Genomic DNA, 6,000 nt, shown 5'->3' on the forward strand with positions numbered 1-6,000 from the left:
CTTGATTAGTCCTCTCCCATCCTCGCCAATGTTACTGAACAAAGAAACAATATTCATTGAACTAGGCACCACTCCCTACTGATGCCTACATTCCTGGCAGATCTTTTCTCATTGAGATGTTAAAGAATAAAATGAGATAATAGAGAAAATGCTTTGAAAGTAAAACACTTTGCATATGAAAGGAATGGGAGATGTTGTTTATCGTAGCTCCATGAATCCTGCCTTGTCTCAGGGCAGCGGTCTGTTATAATATTTCCTTGTTAAAGCTGAATTTGCATCAGTACTTGAATCAGTAGGTAAACATTGCAGGGAAACATATATCAGATCAAAATGATGAAGTGCTTTTGAACATTTAGAGCCATTCAAAGAAATGTGTGCCAGAGAAAGCACTGGGCGAGCTGCAACGGAGCTGCAGGACCAACCGGCAGGGCCGCTATAGAGAACCCCTTGCCAAACAACAGCCAAGATTCCATCCAGCAGTAAGATTCTATAACTCCACTATTATGATGATTTCACTGTTATATTTAAATATGCTATTATTAAATATGTTAATGTAGGAAAGGAAGTGTTTTCTTTCAAAAGCATCAAACTACACCTAGTCGATAAACGTATGAAGGTAGGCTTTGGCACAACACAGGAACAATATTTAAACATTTTAAAATGTTATATAATTAATTGTTTCAAACGCAAGCAGACAAAATTATGGAAAAATAATCTGACCAAACCTAATCTACCAGTGTGAGATCTCAAACTCCCACATTTTAGATTCTTAATCTATTTTTGGGTTCCCTATCTCATGTGCCTCCTTCAATTCAAGGCAATGCGTACTTGGCAAATTGATATTTTAAGAATGAGAAGAAAGCCATGTGTTAGTGACCATTTGCTGAATGTCCCCTTCTCGTCCTACTCTCTCTGGGGAAAAATTAAATTAATATGCCTGGGCTACTCTCAAACCTACGGAAACCTGAATTTAATTGAATGAAAACTCTTGACTGGAATTTTCTATTTGTTGTTGGATATTGCATGTAACTACTACCACCTGGATCTCGGCTTCCACCCTGACCCTGTAGCAAAATCTTATTCAGTCTTTAGTTCCTCTCTTCTCCAAATCTTCCCTGCCTGACTTCACCTTCTTCCAGAATCACCAACAGCACCAATGTAGGCTCAGAGAGTCACATTACCCACCCACATTCCCAATAACCCTGTATATAAGTCCAGTGAGTATTCGCTATCTCACACAGTACTTATGTATTTACATTTGGAGGGAAGGCTATGACTCATTTTTCTTTGTACCCACAGCATCTTACTTGGTGCCTGGCTTTTACGAGCTTCTCAGTATAGGTTAATTTAATTGCAAGTATGTGTAGGCCTTGGCTGGTTGGCTCAGTATCGGCCTGGCATGTGGATGTCCCTGGTTCAATCCCACTCAGGGCACACAGTAGAAGCACCCATCTGCTTATCCAAACCTCCCCCTCTCGCTTCTCTCTCTCTCTCTCTCTCTCTCTCTCTCTCTCTCTCTCTCTCTCTCCTCCTTCAGCCATGGCTCAATTGGAGCAAGTTGGCCTCAGGCGCTAAGAAGAGCTCAGTTGAACAACAAAGCAATGCCCCGGATGAGCAGAGCATCACCCCCTAGTGGACTTGCCTGGTGGATCCTGGTCAAGGTGCATGTGGGAGTCTGTCTCTGCCTCCTCTCCTCCCACTGAATAAAAACAAGAAAAAAGAAAAGAACTTTTAAAAAAGAATAAAATAAGAAAAAGAAAGTATGAATGTTTTTTATGTTTTTTAGATCCTAGAAGGTTAGCTGCAAATGTATCCTGTGACAAGCCCTTAAGGCAATGAAACATGAGTATATTAAACTTCTAGAAACAGTGAAAACTATTCCCCAATACCTTTTCTCTTTCATTTTAATTTTATTGGGATGATAATGATTAACATAATTATACAGGTTTCAGATGCCCAATTCTATAACACATCTCTGTACACCATACTGTGTGTTCACCACCCCCCAAGTCAAGTCTCTGTCCATCACCATTTATCCCCCCTTACCCTCCTCCAGTTCCTCCATTTACCCCCACTATCACCACACTATTGTCCATTGCATTGAGTCCATAAATTACTTTGAGTAATTTGAACATTTTAATGATGTTAATTCTTTCTATCTATGAGCACGGAATATGCTTCTACGTATTTGTATCTTCTTCAATTTCTTTCTTCATGTCTTATAATTTTCTGAGTACAGATTTTTTATATCATTGGATAAGTTTATTCCTAGGTATTTTGTTCCTTTGGGAGCAATTCTGAATGGCATTGTTTTCTTGGTTTTCCTTTCTGATAGATCATTGTTGGTTTATAAAGATACAACCAATTTCCATCCATTTTTGTATCCTACTACTTCACTGAATTCATTAATCAGTTCTAGTAGTTTTTTGGTAGAATCTTTAGGATTCTTTATATACAGTATTGTGTCATCTGTAAATAGTGACATTTTTACTTCTTCCTCTCCAATTTGAATACCTTTTATTTCTTCTTCTCATCTGATTACTGTGGCTAGGACTTCCAGTACCATATTGAGTAAGAGTGGTTATAACGGACACCCTTGTCTTTTTCCTGATCTTAAGGGAAATGTTTGTAGTTTTTGCCCATTGAGTATGATGTTGGTTGTAGGTTTGTCATATATGGCCTTTATTACATTGAGCTATGTTCCATCTGTTCCCACTTTGCTGAGAATTTTTAACATAACTGTGTGCTGAATTTTATCAAATGCTTTTTCTGCACTTATTAATAGTATCTTTCATTTTGTTTACATGGTGTGTTGGTTTATTGGTTTGTGCATGTTGTACAAACCAGTATGTGCTCAAGGATGCTTGCATCTCTGGAATAAATCCCATTTGATCAAGGCATATGATCTTCTTAATGTATTGCTGTATCCGGTTTGCTAATATTTTGTTGAGGGTTTTAGCATCTATATTCATCGGAGATATTGGCTTATAACTTTCTTTCTTTGTAGTGTCTTTATCTGGTTTTGGAGTTAGGATAATGTTGGTTTTATAAAACAGGCTTGGGAATCTTCCCCCCTTTTGAATTTTTTGAAATAGTTTGAGAAGGATAGTTGTTAATTCTTCTTTGAATGTTTGGTAAAATTCACCTGGGAAGCTATCCAGTTCAGAACTTCTGTTTGTTGGGAGTTTATTACTGCTTCAATTTTACTGGTTTATAATCTGTCTCTTCAGATTCTCTGATTCTTCCTGATTCAGTTTTGAAAGATTGTATGTTTCCAGGAATTTATCTATTTCATCTAGATTGTCCAATTTGTTGGCATATAGTTGGTCATAATATATTCTTGTAATGCTTTCTATTTCTCTGGCATCTGTTGTTACTTCTCTTTCATCTTTGATTTTATTTACAGGTCCTCTCTCATTTTTTCTTAGTAAGTGGTTAAAGGTTTGTCAATACTGTTTATCTTTTTGTTAATCTTTTGTATATTTTTAGTCTATTTTATTTATTTATGCTTTAATCTTTCTTATTTCCTTCCTTCTATTCACTTTGGACTTTGTTGTTCTTTTTCAAGTTCCTTTAAGTTTAATGTTAGATTGTTCATTTGATACTTTTCTTGTTTCGTGAGGTAGGCCTATAACGCTATAAATTTCCCTCTTAAGACTGCTTTCACTTTATCCATGGATTTTTGCTTGTTGTGTTCTTATTTTCATTTGTTTCATGGTATCTTTTGAATAGTTCCTTGATCTCATTGTTAACTCATTCACTGTTTAGTAACATATTGTTTAGCCTCTATGTCTTCATGGTTTTAAAATTTTTTTCTTATGAATGATTTCTAGTTTCATACCATTATGGTCAGAGAAAATGCTTGATATAATTTCAATCTTGTTAAATTTATTGAGACTTGTTTTATGACCTAACATTTGGTCTATTCTAGAAAATTTTCTATGGGCACTTGAAAAGAATTTATATTCTGCTGCATTGCAGTAAAATGCTCAGAAGACATCAATTAAATCCAGCTAATCTGTCTGACCAGTGGTGACACAATGGATAGAGCATCGACTTGAAATACTGAGATCACCAGTTTGAAACCCTAGACTATTTAGTGTCCTTCATCTCTTAGTATAGCTTTTGTTTTAAAGTCTATTATATCAGATATAAGTATTGCTACCCCAGCTTTTTTTTTTATTCCATTTGCATAAAATCTCTTTTTCCATCCTTTTACTTTTAGTCTCTGTATAGCTTTCATTCTGAGGTGGGTCTCTTGTAGACAGCAAATTTATGACTTTTGCTTCCTTATGTATTCGCTTACCTTATATCTTTATATTGGAGCATTGAAGCCATTTACATTTAAAATAATTATTGACAGGTACATATTTGGTGCCATTTGGTTTTTTAACTATGTTCCTCTGGGACTCCCTTCTTCTTCTTCTTCTTCTTCTTCTTCTTCTTCTTCTTCTTCTTCTTCTTCTTCTTCTTCTTCTTCTCCTCCTCCTCCTCCTCCTCCTCCTCCTTCTTCTTCTTCCTCTTCTCTTCTCCTTCTTCTACTTCTCCTCCTCTTCCTCCTCCACCTCCTCCTCCTTCTCCTTCTCTTCCTTTTTCTTCTCCTTTTTCTTTTTCTTATTATTCTCCTCCTTCTTCTCAAAGCAGGCCTTTTAACATTTCTTGTAATACTGGTTTGGTTACATCAAACTCCTTTAACTTTCTTTTTTTTTGTTTGTTTGTTTTGGAAGCTCTTTATTTCTTCTTCAATTTTAAATGATAACCTTGCTGGGTAAAGTAATCTTGGTTGTAGGACTTTGCTTTTCATCACTTTGAATATTTTATGCCAATTCCTTCTGACCTGAAATGATTCTGTTGAGAAATCAGTTGACAGCCTTATGAGATTGCCCTTATAAGTAACTAACTGCTGTTCCCTTGCTGCTTTTAAGATTTTCTTGGCCTTGGCAGGATGGCTCAGTGGTAGAGCATCAGCCCAGCATTTGGAATTCCTGTGTTTCATTTCAAGTCAGGGCACACAGAAGAAGTGACCATCTGCTTCTCCAGCCTTACCCTTCTCTCTTTCTCTTTCTCTTTCTCTCTCTCTCTCTCTCTCTCTCTTCTATTTCTTTGTCTTCTTCTCTCACAGTCATGGCTTGACTCATTTAAGCAATTTGCCCCGGGTGCTAACGATGGCTCCATGGCCTAACCTCAGGCACTGAAATAACTCAGTTGCAGAGCAATGGAGCAGCAATCCCAGATGGGCAAAGCATTACCCTGTAGGGGGCTTGCATTGTGGATTCCAGTTGGGGTGCATACAGGAATCTGTCTCTCTGCCTCCCTCCCTCTCCACCTCTCACTTGATTAAAAAAATTTTTTCTCTCTTTCTTTAACCTTTGCCCTTTTAATTATGATGTGTCTGTCTTGGTGTGGGCCTCTTTGGGTCCACCTTGTTTGGAACTCTGCACTTCCTGAACTTGTGCATTTTTTTTCCTTCACCAGGTTAGGGAAATTTTCAGTCATTATTTCTTGAAATAAAATCTCAATCCCTTGGTCTCTTTCTTCTCCTTCTGGTATCCCTATGACAGATGTTGGGTGCAAAAGGATAATAAAGTCATGACTTAAATTTTTTTTTTTACTATTTTTCCCATTCTTAGGTTTAATTTCTTTTTTTTTTTTAAAGATTTTATTTATTTATTATAGAGAAGGGGGGGAGGAGCAGGAAGCATCAACTCCCATATGTGCCTTGACCAGGCAAGCCCAGGGTTTTGAACCGGCAACCTCAGCGTTTCCAGGTTGACACATGACTTAAAATTTTTGAAGAAAATTTTTGAATCTAAACTGTATACCTAAGCTGTATACCTCAAGTTAGGTATACCTAACTGTATACCTCAAGTATCACAACAAAATAAAACAGTTGCAAGCACACAGAGAATGTAAAAGTTTACCTCTCATGAACTCTTTCTGGAGAAATAAGATGTATTTTAGCAAAATGAAAAAATAAACAAAGAAAGAGGAGAATGGAAG

The sequence above is a fragment of the Saccopteryx bilineata genome, chromosome 2, assembly GCF_036850765.1.
Source record: "Saccopteryx bilineata isolate mSacBil1 chromosome 2, mSacBil1_pri_phased_curated, whole genome shotgun sequence".
Taxonomy (NCBI): Eukaryota; Metazoa; Chordata; class Mammalia; order Chiroptera; family Emballonuridae; genus Saccopteryx; species Saccopteryx bilineata.